General features: G+C 45.6%; 1 protein-coding gene across 1 annotated transcript in view; it reads left to right on the top strand.

Moving 5' to 3' along the window:
• Window positions 1–16,964, top strand: part of LOC146341064 (acid-sensing ion channel 2) — a 598,108-nt gene that overhangs the window by 165,958 nt on the left and 415,186 nt on the right. The window lies entirely within an intron of this gene.

Here is a 16,964-nt window from a genome sequence, read left to right as displayed (position 1 = left end):
GGTGGTGCCATCCCCCTTGGCTGCAGGCCTCTCCCCTCTTCCTGTATTTAATTCCCACCAGGAATCCTCCGATGAGCACCAGGCAGTTGCCATTGTAATTACCCACAATGCTCTGGAATGATGTAGCATCCTTGCAGAGCATTGAAGGCAATTGCAATCGTGGGTAGTGGGACACTAGGAAAAGGGAGCCGGGGGCAGCAGCACCTGCAATGGGCTCTTAGCAACTGACCAAGGTTGCCGCCTGCTGACACTGGGCCAGCCTTTCAAGCAAGCGGCAAAGATCTGGCTCTTTCAATGCACATTTGGGCTGGGGAGGAAGCAGGTTTTTGTTGCCATTCTGTTAATTTTAAGATGGTATGGATTTGCATTTTTACTACAGCCTTTGTTATCTTCGCAATTATTGCGTGATTGCTTTTGGAGTTATCTTGCTAAGCACCTTGGGGCGGGGGTAAGATCTCTGTTGGAAAGGCAGGATAGAACTATTTTAATAAATAGGAGTTTCCCATTCAGTCCTCACAACAACCCAGTGGGCCTATCCACACTGAAAGTTTATATGCAGCTCATACCGTTTTATACTGTCAGCCCCCAAGAACTGGGAATTGTAGCTGAGAATTCTTTGTCCATGACCCGGTTCGCACATAACGGCAGCAAATTGTGGGTTAATTAGCCTATGATTTGCTGCTGTTAAGTCCGAAGAGGCTCATGCTGTTCCTAACTCTACAGTTAGAAACAGTGGAGGCTGATGGCTCTGATGTCAGTGTGATGGTGAATCCTCTCCGGGTTTCAGTCGGAACTCTAAAACAGCTATCTAAGGTGTGAAGGTCCTTTAGAGTTCTGACTGGTTCTGACTGAAACCCAGAGTGGATTCACTGCCCCACTGACATCAGAGCCAACCGCCTCCACTGTTTAGAAATCCATAGCCTGCGCTCCCCAAAGAACTACACTGTGTCAGACTTCTGGTGGAGAACGAATGATAATTAAATCACTTTAAGTCTGTACTGTAAATATGCCATTAATCAGTTCAGGCTTAGAGCACCTTCCCCAACCTGGATTGCAGTCCAAGACCTCTGGAGGGAACCAGGATGGGGAAGGCTGGCGGAGAGAGTTAGTGATTTGTCCAAAGCTACCCACTATCCTTTATGGCTGTTCAGGGAATGGAACCTGGGTCCTCTGGTCCAAATCCAGTCCTACTGTACCATGCGGCTTTTGGCCTTCATGAGAAGGGCAATGCCTTTTCCCAGTTATTTGGCTATAGCAGAGATAGGGTTTGGGGGAAGGGGAGGAATTAAGGATGACAAGCCCTTTCCTGGCGCTAAATAAATGCTTCATATTGGCCAGTTTGTAGTTTCATGCACCTTTTGGAGCTCACCTTAATTATAGTAGGCCCTGCCTGCTCTTGCCCTGGTCAGCTTCGTCTTAATATGAGCCAAGGCTTATCAGGATTTATTGATCTTGGAACCTAGTTTTATTGCCTGGGCTCAGACCTGGAACATGTGAACATATTAATCAAGGAGAGAATGCCTCTGTGAATGTGCAGAGTGCCTTTCGCTCGCCATTGAATAATCACAACCAGATCCTCATATGCCTGGGATTAGAGCTTCCAGAGGTCTGTAGGCACAGCTTGTAGGCATGTTTGAGCCTCAGTACCTCTTGTTTTTTGAGGTCTTGGTCCCTTCTGCCCCATGGCAGGGGTGGGGAGGAAGGACTAGTAAGATGGAAAATCAATATTATTTTTTACTTTATTCCCAAGAAGCATCAATCCTAAGAGGTACTAGTTTGAATATTGGGTTATCTGGATCCGCACTGAAGCAGTCATTTGAAGTTTTATAAATCTGCCACAGAAGAAGGCAATCCAGTCAAAATGGGTTTGGCAAACAACAACGATAGATTGCCCTTGTAATCTGAGACTGAACATTTGAAACAGGGTTATGATATGTTTTATCTGTTCTTCAACTCATTTTGTATATTATTGTGAATTTTGAAATTGGTTCATATTTTGTTTACCAGTTTACCTATGTTTGCACCCTTTGTTGTGAAGTTTTAACTATGTTTTATAAATTATTTTAATGGTATGGTACTGATATCCTGTGTAAAATTCACAGTTCTTTCCTGATTTCTTATTTTTCTTCCCTCACCCCTGTCCCACATTTGTGGGTGACGGACTGAGACTTACCTGTGCTCTCTGCTGTCTTACCTCATGTTGTCTTGCCTAGCAGCTTCTGCTATTCGGAAGCTTTCCTTCTTTGTCACCTTGGAAGCTGTTTTATGACATCACTGATGTCTTTATTACCTTTTTAGCCTCCTTTGCAGCCAAAGAGAGAATTGGGACAGAGAGATATGGTAAATCTATGGCTGAACAGAGATTTGAATTCAGACCATTGTGCCGCTTCCAGTGAGAGGTGGATGATAACGTTCAGTATCCAGCTATAGAATTAAAATGATCTGACATTGGATGCAATGTTCAAATTTGCAGTGTATTAACTTCATACTTTTGAAATTCCTGGTTCTGATTTAACAGCTGGGAGACCTATGTCCAAATCTTGTAGGAGCCTTCCTTTCCCATCAGTTCTCCTGGAGAGTACCTGCTAAGAATTACGGGTTGAGGTGGTTGTGAGTATAACAGGGCTTTCTCAGTGATGGCCCCAAATTTTTGGAATGCTTTACCTAGGGAGAGGCATCAGCTTCTCTCCCTGCTGATGCAAAGTGGGGGAAAAGGCTCCTGGATCTTTAATAGTTGTGTCGAAGATGGAGCGTTAGAAAGTGCAGGTTTTCTCACCTCTGTATGACAAGCAGCACCTGCCAAAATTCTGTCTTCCCTTCCCATGGTTACTCCATTACCCAGCTGCTACTGCTGCCACAGGGTGAGGGAAGAGTAGGGGCAAGACAGGGCATAAATTTGTTGCACCATAGAGGTGACCTGTTTCATGGGGCATGTTGTACAGGTGAATGATATATTGATTCCATTGCATAGGAACATTGAATTGCTTTCCTAGATCAGACCCCAAATCCCATCTAGACCACCATTCTTTGTCCAACATCAGTCAGCCAGATGTTTCTAGGCCAGGAATGGGAAACCTGTGTCCCTCCAGATGATGTTGGATTCCAGCTCCCATCATCCCTGTCCATTGGCCATGCTGTCTGGAGCTGATGTGAGTTGCAGCCAAGAACTATCCGGAGGACCACATCTTCCCCACCCTTGCTGTCTGTGCTACAAGCAGGGCAAGGGACTGATGGCTTTCTGTGTTTGTTTTCTCAGCATCTGGCTATCAGAGGTTTACTGTGTCTGTACAAGGAGGTTCCACTTTGCTGTCTTTATTAATAGCTCTTGATTGACCTCTGTGAACTTGTCTAATCCTTTTTTTAAAAGTAGTCATTAGCTAGTGGTCCTCACCACATCTTGTGGTAGTGAGTTCTACAAGCTACTTCCTTATTTCTTTAAGTATTTGTAACTCACCTTTTAGGACATCCTCACAAGGCAGCTTCCAACAACAAATAAAAACAATACAATAAAAATACAAAATGCAAATTAAAAACTAAACACCAGGTGTTAAAGAGCAGCGGTATAAAACCAGCATACAAGGAATGAATCAGGAAAGGCTAGGCAGAACAAGCAAGAGCCCATTTAAAAGTAACCCAAGGAGGCCTAACAAGGAATGAATCAGGAAAGGCTAGGCAGAACAAGCAAGAGCCCATTTAAAAGTAACCCAAGGAGGCCTAACAATGATCCCTGGGGAGGGAATTCCAGAGATGTGGAGCACTACTGTAAAAGCTCTATCTCTAGTAGCTACCAACCTGATCTTTCCTGAGGACTATTGCTTCTGAAGTCGATCTTAAGGTCCTGGCAGGTGCATATGGATGTAGCCATATAACCTCGTCCCAAACCATTCAAGACCTTAAGTTGTGCCTCAGGGTTGTTGTTGTGAGGCTAAAATGGAGAGGAGGAGGATTATGTACGTCACCTTGGGTCCCTTAAAGAGGAAAAAAGGTGGGATAGAAATGTAATAAATAAATAAATTCTGAACCACTTGAAGTTTCCAAACTGTGTTTAAAAGTAGCCCTCCATAGAGAGCATTACAATAGTCTGGTCTGGATGTAACCAGCACATGGGTAACTGAGGCAGGTCTGCTTTCTCCAGCTAGCGGTGCAGCTGGGGAACCAGCCAAAGCTCCTCACTGGTGCATTGCTTTGGTCTCTTCTATTCCCAGTCATCTTTATTGGGTGGATGTAAGTTCTAGGGAGGTTGCCCCCTATCTACTCTCTCCATAGTATTCAACATTTTATAAACCACTAAGAGAATGCCCTCTTAATTTTCTCCACCCCCCTAAACTAAACAGCTCCAAATGCATCGGGTAGGGAAGGTGCTCCAATCCTTTTATCATTTTGGTTGCCTTTTCTGTACTTTTTCCCAGCTGTATGCTATTCTTGCTGAGACAGGATGACTTCTAGAACTGAATATAGTATTCTTAATGGTGCCATACCATTGAGCGTTATTGCGTGCACTAATTAGTGGGAATCGCACAAGGTTTCTCTCTTGTCGCTTTTAGCCACACGAGGGAGCTGCCTGTATTTAAATGGCAAGGCCAGGCAGCAGGCAGGCAGATTAGCTCATTTGGGGGGACATGAGGTCAGCGGCCAGCCAGCATTATCTAGTGGATTTCTGAGCAGAGCTGTTCTATTAGGCATGGCTGGCCCCCAAACATCTGATGCATGAAGCAGAAAATCCAAATGTCTCCCCCTCCTGCAAATTATTATGGGACACAATCCTCTGGGAAGTTCTCTTGCAGAAGCCCTGTTTAAATGCATGGGAGCCCTTGCACAGCTCTGGTTCATTTTCATGGGGCTTCCTCAGGAGAACCTCCTGGAGGATTGGGCCCCATGAATCAGATCTATCTGTCTCCCTTAACGACTAGGGATATCGGAGAAATCCGCAACGGGTTCATAATGAGTTTGGATTTCTATGAATCTGACCTGTGGTTTCCGCAGTGAACTGGCTGTTTCCGAGTTGCTCAGACTCCGCAGAATTGGCGCAAGTGGAACAACACTGTCATACATCCCTAAAAAAAATCTGATTCCATCAATGAGTGGATGATGGAATAAAAGACGCCGGACGATCCGCAAAACACAGACAGAGCAGATTTAATAAAATCCGTACATCCCTGAAGTCCACTGGCTTAGAGGAAGTACCAGGCCAGTGCGGTTGGTCCCAGGATCTGCGGCATCTGTTAATTAAATGTTGAGGAAGGCAATGATGCAAGCAGTGATGGCTGAAAGAGGCTTTGGAGTTATTAGTCACGAAAGGCCTTTCCAGGCGATAAGAGAAGAATAAAAGCAAAGGCAGCAAAGGTATGGCCAGGATTGTAACTGCAGTTCAGCTGAACATATGAAGTTGCCTTATATTGAGACTATAAAGCCCAGAGGTGGGGAACCTTTTATCTGTTGACAGCTGCATTCCCTTGGGGATAATGCACATGCTGGTGGTGGGCAAGGCTGAAGCTTGGGATGTCGGAGAAATCTGCTGCAAAACCAACTGAGTTCGGATTTTGATGAATCCAACCAGCGTTCTACAGTGGTCTGGCTTTCCCCCTGTCCGGTGGATTCCACTGATTTGTGGACTGTTTTTCTAACTTTCCCAATTTTGTGCAAATTTCATGGCTGAAAAATACGCAATTAAAAAAACCAACCTGGCCGAAAATGTCCATTCCCCCATAGGTGAAAAGGTGAAAATGCACATGTGGGGGATTTTGCGCATTTGTGCGAATTCAGGAACTTAAAAAAGAAATCCGATTCCATGGATGGGTGGGCTGCAGAATGAATGGCACCTGACAATCTGTGAAACACGGAATAAATTTTACACAATGTATACATCCCTAGCTGAAGCCAGTGGTAGGTGGAGCCAAAGCCAAAAGTGGGAGGGGACAGCCTCTCTCTCTCTCTCTCTCTCTCTCTCTCTCTCTCTCTCTGTGCCACCCCTTCTCTCTTTCTCTTTCTGCAGGCTGTGAGTGGAGGGAAAGATTGCTTTTGCCTGAGTTCTGAACTGATGGCTTGTGGAGGGCCTCTGAAATTAGGCCAAAGGCTGCACAAAATTAGGTTGTGGGGTGCAGGTTGCCTTCCCTTAATCTAGCCCAATGCTATATCTACTCCAAATGGCAACGTTTTGCCAGGAGTCTTTGCCAGCCTTGCTACCTGAGGACCTTTTTTAAAGCTGGAGAGGGCAGGGATTGAACCTGGGTCCCTTTGCATGCAAAGGAGGTACTCCTAGCACTGAGGGAGCTGTGGCCTCTCCCCATTTATTTATGGACCCTTTCAGTTTATGAACTGCATTATTCGTCATTGGCATAGTAATACCAAATATTGTCAACACAAATACAGGATATGCATCCTGACTGATACAACTGAGAAATAGCATGCCCTTTGAACACTGAAGGTAGTATCCCATGCTAGTCCTTCATAGAGTGGACCCATTGAAATGAATGAATTAAGTTAGTCATGACTAACTTCATTCCCATTCATTTCAACAGGTCTACTCTATGTAGGATCATCGTTGGATGCTACCCCAACACTGGAGGAATAGAACCTAGCATATGTGGTCATGTTCTTGAGACTTCATGCCCTTTACTGACTTGAATCTCCCCATGTGTTTATAGAAGTTAGTTTAAAATCATTTTGGGCAAGCAACAGTTAGTCCCAGCCAAGCCCCTGAGTGGCAGTCGGTTCCATGTTCCATGTCTGGATGCTGCTATCCCAGTGCCTGCACTATTTGGAGGAGCAGGGAGAGTTGTGAAGAAGCTGCTACCAGGATGGTTCTGGCTATGAAAGTGTAGGGTTGCCCCCCGCTTCAAATAACATACCCAGATCATAAATGTTTAGAATTTGTATGGCACCCTTTCCTAAGGGGGCAATCCTATGGGCCTTGGAAGGGCATTCGGATTTCTCACCCTGACATCAGAGAGAGGGAGGGGTCCACCCTCAGAGGGGGAGATCCAATCTTGCAAGCCTCCCATCTGTGGCTGCAGAAAGGTCTTCAGCTCATTCTTTTCCAATGTTGGAACTCCAACGTTGGAGAGGACAAAATGGAGAGTGTGGATCCAAAGGATCCAACATTCTGCCATTCTCCTGACACAACTCTGGAAGGGGGCAGGAGGACTGCCAGCCCTGGAGCATAGTTTATTTTCTCCCATTAAGAGGAATGGGAGAGGAAAGCTTTTTTTTTTAAATGGCTATAAAGCACCCCCCCCCCAGTAGCTGCCCACCTCTTTTACCCTGCTGATATGAACCAGTGGTGTGTAAGAAAAGGTGGTTCCTCCACCTTGGTTTCCCCCTTCCCCATAAGATAGCTGTTCCTCTGTTCTAAGTATTTCATTGTTGTTGTTCAGTCGTTCAGTCGTGTCCGACTCTTCGTGACCCCATGGACCACAGCACGCCAGGCCTTCCTGTCCTGCGCTCTCTCCCGGAGCATGCTCAAGTTCATATTCATTGCATCCGTGATGCTATCTAGCCATCTCATCCTCTGCCGTCCCCTTCTCCTTTTGCCTTCAGTCTTTCCCAGCATCAGGGTCTTTTCCAGGGAGTTTTCTCTTCACATTAGGTGGCCAAAATATTGGAGCTTCAGCTTCAGTATCTGTCCTTCCAATGAGCACTCAGGGTTGATTTCCTTTAGGAGTGACTGATTTGACCTCCTTGCAGTCCAGGGGACTCATAAGAGTCTTCTCCAGCGCCACAGTTCGAAAGCATCAATTCTTCGGCGCTCAGCCTTCCTGATAGTCCAGCTCTCACAGCCATACATTACTACTGGGAAAACCATAGCTTTGATTACACGGACCTTTGTCGGCAAGGTGATGTCTCTGCTTCTTACTATGCTGTCTAGGTTTGCCATAGCTTTCCTCCTAAGGAGCAAGCGTCTTTTAATTTCATGGCTACAGTCACCGTCTGCGGTGATCTTGGAGCCCAAGAAAGTAAAATCTGTCACTGCTTCCATTTCTTCCCCTTCAATATGCCAGGAAGTGATAGGGCCAGATGCCATGATCTTCGTTTTTTTAATGTTGAGTTTCAAACCAGCTTTTGCACTCTCCTCTTTCACCCTCAACAAGAGGCTCTTGAGATCCTCTTCGCTTTCTGCCATTAGGGTGGTATCGTCTGCATATCGGAGGTTGTTGATAATTCTCCCAGCAATCTTAATTCCGACCTCTGATTCATCCAGCCCGGCATTTCTCATGATGTACTCTGCATATAAGTTAAATAAGCAGGGTGACAATATGCAGCCTTGTCGTACTCCTTTCCCAATTTTGAACCAATCGGTTGTTCCATGTCTGGTTCTTACTGTTGCTTCTTGACCCTTGTACAGGTTTCTCAGGAGACAGGTAAGGTGGTCTGGTACTCCCATCACTTTAAGAATTTGCCACAGTTTGTTGTGATCCACACAATCAAAGGCTTTAGCGTAGTCAATGAAGCAGAAATAGACGTTTTTCTGGAATTCTCTTGCTTTCTCCATGATGCAGCGAATGTTTGCGATTTGATCTCTAGTTCCTCTGCCTCTTTGAAACCCAGCTTGTACTTCCGGAAGTTATCGGTTCGCATACTGCTGAAGCCTAGCTTGTAGGATTTTGAGCATCACCTTGCTGGCATGTGAAATGAGCGCAATTGTGCGGTAGTTTGAACACTCTTTGGCGTTGCCCTTCTTTGGAATTGGAATGTAAACTGACCTTTTCCAGTCTTGTGGCCACTGTTGAGTGTTCCAGATTTGTTGGCATATTGAATGCAGCACTTTAACAGCATCATCTTTTAAGATTTTAAATAGCTCGGCTGGAATACTGTCATCTCCGCTAGCTTTGTTGTTACTAATGCTTCCTAAGGCCCACTTGACTTCACTCTCTAGGATGTCCGGCTCAAGTTCAGTGACCGCACTATCATGGCTATCAGGGACATTCAGATCTTTCCTGTATAGTTCTTCTGTGTATTCTTGCCACCTCTTCTTAATCTCATCTGCTTCTGTTAGGTCCCTGCCTTCTTTGTCCTTTATCATGCCCGTCTTTGCACAAAACGTTCCCTTGAGATCTCCAATTTTCTTGAAGAGATCTCTAGTCTTTCCCATTCTGTTGTTTTCCTCGATTTCTTTGCATTGTTCATTTAAGAAGGCCTTCTTGTCTCTCCTTGCTATTCTCTGGAACTCTGCATTCAGTTGGATATATCTTCCCCTTTCTCCCTTGCTTTTCGCTTCCCTTCTTTCGTCAGCTACTTGTAAAGCCTCATCAGACAGCCACTTGGCTTTCTTGCATTTCTTTTTCTTTGGGATGGATTGAGTTGCTGCCTCCTGAACAATGTTACGGACCTCCGTCCATAGTTCCTCAGGCACTCTGTCTATCAGGTCTAATCCCTGAAATCTATTCCTCACCTCCACTGTATATTCATCAGGGATATGATTTAGGTCATACCTGAACGGTTTAGTGGTTTTCCCTACGTTCTTCAATTTAAGCCAAAATTTTGCAAGAAGCAGCTCATGATCTGAGCCACAGTCAGCTCCAGGTCTTGTTTTTACTGACTGTATAGAGCTTCTCCATCTTTGGCTGCAAAGGACATAATCAATGTGATTTCGATATTGACCATCTGGTGATGTCCATGTGTAGAGTCGCCTCTTGTGCTGTTGGAAAAGAGTGTTTGCTATGATCAGCATGTTCTCTTGGCAAAACTCTATTAGCTTTTGTCCTGCTTCATTTTGTACACCAAGGCCATGCCTGCCTGTTATCCCGGTGATTTCTTGACTTCCTACTTTAGCATTCCAATCCCCTATGATGAAGAGGACATCTTTTTTTGGTGTTAATTCTAGAAGGTGTTGTAGGTCTTCATAGAACCGATCAACCTCAGCTTCTTCGGCCTCAGTGGTTGGGGCATAGACTTGAATTACTGTGATGTTGAATGGTTTGCCTTGGATTCGTACTGAGATCATTCTATCATTTTTAAGATTGTACCCCAGTACTGCTTTTCCCACCCTTTTGTTGACTATGAGTGCTACTCCATTTCTTCTAAGGGATTCTTGCCCACAATAGTAGATATGATGGTCACCTGAATTAAATTTGCCCATGCCTGTCCATTTTAGTTCGCTGATTCCCAAGATGTCGACGTTCAATCTTGCCATCTCATGTTTGACCACCTCCAGCTTACCTTGATTCATTGATCTGACATTCCAGGTTCCTAAACAATATTGTTCTTTACAGCATCGGATTTTCTTTTCACCACCAGACACATCCACAGCTGAGTGTCCTTTCGGGTTTGGCCCAGCCACTTCACTCTTTCTGGCGCTACTTGGAAATACCCTCTGCTCTTCCCCAGTAGCATATTGGACACCTTCCGACCTGAGGGGCTCATCTTCCGGCGTCATCTCTTTTAGCCTTGTGATACGTTCCATGGGGTTTTCTTGGCAAGAATACTGGAGTGGGTTGCCATTTCCTTCTCCAGTGGACCACATTTTGTCAGAACTCTCTGCCATGACCTGTCCGTCTTGGGTGGCCCTGCACGGCATAGCTTATGGCTTCACTGAGTTACGCAAGCCCCTTCGCCACAACAAGGCAGTGATCCATGAAGTATTTCATATGCATTAGCAATTCTTACAATAGTCCTGTAAAGCAGGCCATTGTTATTACCCTCAGGTAGGGAAGATCTGAGGCATCAGTTGGTTGCTTGTTCCAGGCCCCTCATCTGTTACTGTTTGAGGAATGATCTGATCTGCGGACTTCCTGGTTTATAGCTCACTAGATTATATTACAATTCCACATTTGAAACCTAATACATGTTTCTAAAAAAATGGATTCTCTTTGCTGCCAGTGCATAAAAATATTTCTCAAGAGCTTTTGGGCTCATTTTTTTTTCATCGTTTCAGAATTTTTCCAGATTATCATTTTATTGCTCCAAATAAGCTGTAACTTGCAATCCTGATTTGCCTCTTCTGTGAACGCAAAGGCTGTTGAAAACAACTCAGGCAGTGTTGTTGGGGTTTTTTGTGTTAGAAACACAATGCTGTTAGCTGTTGAGTGAAGCACGGGGATTAATATGAGCCAGGACTCACAAAGCCTAAGCCCCCGAAACCCTTATTTTCTATCAAACTTTTTGTTCTGCTTCATCTCTGAGCCTTAAGGATGTAGTTTTTAAAAACAAGAAAAACAAACCCAGCATGCTAAAATAGTTGTTGGCTGTTTTAAAAATACTACATTAAGGGCGCAATCATGTTTAGACAGATAAAAGGCCTACAACTCCCAGCATTCCCCAGCCAGCATGTAGGCCTTTTCTCTGTCTAGATTTTATTTATTTATTTATTTAATTTATTAATCGCCCATCTGGCTGGTCACCCAAGCCACTCTGGGCGATGTACAACAATAAAAACAGTTCATACAATAAAATTCAACATTAAAAACATCACATTCCTAAAATTACCCTAGCCCACCCCAAATGCTCCCTAAAGTGTTGGACTTGGATGAGGTAGTCTTGCGTTCAAATCTTTGCTCCATCTTGAAGCCCGCTGAGTGACCTTGGACCATTCCCTAACTCTCAGCATAAGTCTGCCTTGCAGGAATGTTGTGAAGATAGCATGGGATAGTCCCATGTTCATTTACTTGCACTCCTTGAAAGAAGGGAAGGATACATGTGATAAATAAAATGATTGAAAAATTAATTTAAATTTCCTGGCTCCTGTTTAGTCTAAGCCCAAACAAGGAAGCAGGAAGACTCTTCCAGAAAAGATTCTCAGATGGACAGATGTCTATTATAAGGAAATTACGCCATTATGGGGCAGCTGTTGAGAAGTCTGTTCATGCCCTGTGTCAGGGGTGAGGAACACGTGGCCCTCCAAAAGTTGTTGGACTACAACTCCCATCATGTCTCAGCACTGGCTATACTGGCTAGGGCTGATGGGAGTTGCAGTCCACCAACCTCTGAAGGGCCACTCATTCCTCACCTCTGCCCTAAATAATTGAGCTTGGTGTAATGATGGTGCAATCTACAGGTGGCCTTAGAGATCAAGAGGAACCTAATGCCAGAGCTCAGCCCTAGAACATGAGAAGCATCAGTAAAAGGGAGAGCTTCTCTCAACACATGCAGAATTTGAGCCATGGCTTGGATGCAGAACCTCTCAGAGCTCTGCATGGGAAGATATGAAGTAGTATTAAAGGGGTGCCTCTGAGCATGTACCAAGTACCTTTCCCCCACCACTGAGTAACTGTAGTATGTAGTACGCCTCTTTCCGCCACCATCTGCCTTCAATCCCCAGGTGTCCCTTATGTAAGGGCAAAAGCATTCCATGTTCTCAGTGCATACACGCCAATAAAATCAGTAGATATAAAACTCATCAGGAGAGCCCTAACAGCTTGAAGAGCATGGCAAGGGTGAGTTGCAGGTAAGGCTCAGCCCCCTCCAGGGTAGCACGTACTTAATGCATAAGAGGTTAAAACGCCTGTAATTTTGCATTTCCAACTCATTAACCAGATCAATATACAGCGGTTACCCTTCACCTCAATTGCCTCGTTAGCCTATCTGTAATTTGCCTGCTATTACATTCTCTCTCTGGCTCACGGTGTGTAGTAGTTGGGGACACCAGAGCCTGACAGAGGCTGGAGTGGGTGGGTGGGCGAGGGAGATGTGACGCAGATTAGCCTTTGCATTGGTGCAGCCTGATGGGGCAGGGCGGTGGGGTCGGTGGGAGGGAGCCTCTGAGTTGGACCCAGGCTGTGGGCAAAATGCAGCTCAGCTTCCAGTTGCAAGATGAAGCTGAAGGAGGGCTGCTTGAGAAAGCAGCGGGGTGGAGAGCAGCATGACTCTATGTTTTTTGCAGCACTTACAACACTGTTGCACCATTCATGCTCTCTTTCAAACTACAAGCTCCGTAGATGAGCCATAACAAGAAATGCTATAGAAAAACTGCCCTGCTGTGCTCCCGTCCCAGTCCAACTGATAGAAACTTCACTTTATAGCTGTTCACAAGTGTGCACACACACCACATCCCAGACATGTTCAGAAAGGCTCTTTTGGATGGCCTCATCTCTAAGCCTGGATTGGGTCCTTGGAGGACTAGGCCAAGGAACACAAACACACACAAATGGATTGGTGGCAAATAAATATAGAAATACAGATGTATGTGTAGCAGTTCCTAAGGTTCCATCACACATCAACACCACAAGGAGGCAAAGCTTCAGTGCTAATATGATTTTATTTTGCTAGAGACTAGCTTCTCTACAAATGCAGATTCAAGGAAACCCTCAGACTGCCCCAGGCCCTAAACAACTAATCTACAGTCTCTAAGCAGAGGAGCCGAACTAGAGGTTAGAGAAGTTGCCGGCAGTTTGGGTATGAACCTCCCAGCCCAGCTTGCTTCACAGTGATGCCCCTCCCTTAGGGTGGCTCCCTCCTATGTTGGCTTCCAAGAGTGGCTATCCGGGCAGAGTGTCTGAGTCCTGCCCCTAAGTTTTCCCACTTAGCTTTGTGATGCGCCCTAGCGTCTCCCAAGTCACCCCCCTCTTCCTCTTCCTCTTCGTCTTCCTCCTCAGAAACTTGAGTTCCTACAGTGGAGGGAAGGGGCAGGGACTCAGCCTGGGCCATCTGCTTGTCAAGGCCTTTGATGGAATCTCTCTCAGCGTCTAGGCGCTCTAGGGATGGTCCCTCCCCCAGGTTTTGATCTAGCAGTTCTAACTGTGACTCAGAATTGGAGCTGTCAGACATCTGAACTGGAGGGGACTCATCCCTCCAAAGTAGCGCCAAGACCATGAAACCTAGGCACCTGCAATTTGGCCAGGAAGGGGACCCTAGCGGTGTGCACCCTGGGGTTATTTTGTTTTTAAAATGCATTCAGAATTCTAATTAATTTATATGTGTTTGAAGCCTGCAGTACCATCTTCAGTCACTAGGTGGCAGACTTCCCTAACCAGCACATAGCTTTGTAGATGATACAGTTTGAAGCTGGGGAAAGTTAGTCATCTGAGGGACATAATTGTATGGGTGCTTCTCCCTCCTGCTATGGGACAACCCCCACACCCAGAGGAATAGAGTGAATAGGCCCCTCCTTCAAGGGGCTAAAGGGGTCCATCATGGGAGGGGCCATGCCGAGGGATGCCACCAGGTGTGGTTACACTCAGGACAAGCACAAGGTGTCCAACTCTGATGGATGCATACATTTGCTTCAAGGCATCCCTTGTATGAAATGAAGGGCTGTTATAAACCGTGCAGAGCCGGGTCCGTTCGCTAGTGTTGAAAGAAAAGCTGTGAGCAGCTGGAAGTAACTTCTCTTCAATCCCTTTCCCTGGTAAAATGTTACTAGGAGCATCTCTTGCAGAACTGCTGGTCATTTTAGGGGTGTTTGCAGGAGAGGTTCTCAGTGGAATGTGCCCTTAGCTTTAATTTCTGAACAGCTCCAAACAAACATAGTGATATTTGATAGCTATCAGCAACAAGAGAGCCAGTGTGGTGTAGTGGGTGTTGGACTAGAAGTCAGGAGATCCGGGTTCTAGTCCCCGCTTGGCCATGGAAGTTCACTGGGTGATTTTGGGCCAGTCACAGACTGTCAGCCCAACCTACCTCACAGGATTGTCGTTGTGAGGATAAAACGGAGAGGAGGAGGGTTGTGTTTGCTTCTTAAGGAGGAAAAAAGGCCGGATATAAATGCAATCAATCAATCAATAAAAAGATATGGCAACAAAAATATGTCACCGTTTTCAGTTACAAAATAGTCTCAATGTCAGGGAGCTGGTGCACTGGCTAGTAAATAAATACATGCGTCCTGCCAAAGTGAGGTCCTTTTAAGTCTTTTTAAGGACTTGAATAGGAGAAATGTAAACATGTGCTTAAATCTCCATGAGATTTTAAAGGGCTCTTTAACTTTGGCTGGATGCTGCCCACCTTCACTGCCCTGGTAGTAAGTCAAGATGTTGCTGCCCACCTTAACAGCCCTCACAGCCTCAGCCACCACAAAATGGCTAGCTGAGGCAAAACGACAGCACCAACTTGAAAGATATCTGACATTTCCCATGAAAATGCAATATCGGACAGCTTTTACTAGACTACCTTTCGAACAAATGGACACAATGATGCAATGGGGGAGATACTATGGTATTTCAGCTCAGAAGAGGTTGTGTGTTTGTGGCGATCTAGCCTGGGAGGATTTGGCCCGCTGCATGCTTGAGTGTAGGCTATACTCCAATATTAGAGATAGCTATCTAGATCCTTTCCTAAAGAAAATATTGGAGTATATTGCAGAAATTGGATTTTCTTTTACAATCTGAAAATCAGTTTGTTGTTCAAAGGGTAGCAATATTTGCAATCAAGGCTGCAAGGTACAGGGAAAAGTTTCTCTTTTCTCCTTACCCTCTTTATGTAAAGTGCCATAGTAAGCCCACAATTTGATTGTATAAAATTGTACTCTGGCAAGATTTCCATTTCTACCCTAATTTTAATGGTAACATTTTTTCCCCATGCTGTAGGTGTTGTTTCTAAACTTGTAATGTTTGGTCATATTATGTTTACATCATATTGTTCAAATGATTCCTGTTTCTGTTTCGCAATGGTCTTTCGACTCAAGCAATAAATTATCTCTAAAAATAGTCAGGATGATGCCTCTAAATCCATTCCCCACTGATCTGCACTCGACACACCCTGGGCTCTCCCTTCCTGTCCTGCAATGCATGAAAGAGAAGGATCATCAATTCCAACTTGTAATTGATTCACACTCTAAAAAGAAGAACAATCCCAGCGGAGACATCTGGTCCCCAGCAGGTTCATGCTGGGGAAGAAGACACAGCCTGGGAGAAGTTGCCTTGGCAAGCTTTGAATGCCCCCCTCCACTTCCCCAGTATTTCACAGACTGCCTGCAAACACCACCTTTATAATTAGAAGCCCCTCACCTGCTGGGCCCTCTGCAGAGATCAAACACTTCCCTTCCGCACCAACATCGTACAGCCCAGTGTCTGCATGGAATACAAAACACTGCTTAATGGTTGTGCCTCATGCTCTGCATGAAAAGCTCCTGGAAACTCGGCCTTTCTGTGGAACCAATAATCAAGCGACTTGTTGCTCGGGGAATGAGAAAAGCCTCTCTGTGCGAGAAATAATCAAACGGTGTCCTTTGTTGAGACGCCTGCTTCCAAGGCTGGGGGGAGTTCAAATGAGAACCAGCACAGGCCTCATGCAATGGAGCAAGCAGGGCTGCTTTGCGCGTCAAAGAGGGATGGTTCTGTAAAGCAGGGGTGGGGAAACCTTTTGCTATTGTGGGCCACACTCCTTTGGGGGTAATATGTGAGGGGCCGCATGCTGGTGGTGGGCAGGGCCAAATCAGTGGTGGGTCAGGTCAGAGGCAAACTGGTTGGGACTGCCCCCTTCTCTCTCCCTCCCTCTTTTTGCCCATGAGCTGCCAGTGGGGAGTAAATGCCTCTTGCCAGAGGTCTGAAGAGATCACTTGCAGGGGGCTTTTGAAATTAGGCTGAAGGCTGCAAACTGCCCACTCCTGCTGTAAACGTGTGGGGATAGCGGACTGACACCAGGGAGTCCTGATTTGTGGGCGTGCATCTCCTTCCCTTCCCGTTTGATGCTGGTTACTGTGATCATCGGTGTATGCTCAACAAACGCACCTGCTGTGCGAGGCTCAAATTGTGTGTGTAAGGAAGTGGCTAGGGCAGGCCAAACTCTCTCCGAGTATCTTAATGTGACTGAAAATAAAATTCATTTGGTGTTGGGCATCATACTCTAGCCAAGATTTAGGGATTCTGCTCAGGGACCCATTTAGAGAATCTGTTTTCAGTGGAAGGGCTCAAATAATAACGTGTGAGGCTCTGAGCATGTGCAGAGTGCAGAACTTAATTTGACCCAGATGTGCTTAATACCTAGTCCCACCACCTGTTTTTAGTTCCTGAGAAGGTGTGGAAAAGAGGATGAAAAGGCTGCTGAAGATGTGCAGAGTGCCATTCCCTTACCACCAAGCAAGCACCGCCAGCCTTTAT

This window comes from Heloderma suspectum, chromosome 6, assembly GCF_057233095.1.
Source record: "Heloderma suspectum isolate Gila_16-S chromosome 6, 16-S_ref, whole genome shotgun sequence".
NCBI classification, from domain to species: domain Eukaryota; kingdom Metazoa; phylum Chordata; class Lepidosauria; order Squamata; family Helodermatidae; genus Heloderma; species Heloderma suspectum.
The sequence above is the reverse complement of the archived record's forward strand: the minus strand, read 5'-3'. Positions and strand labels throughout refer to the sequence as shown.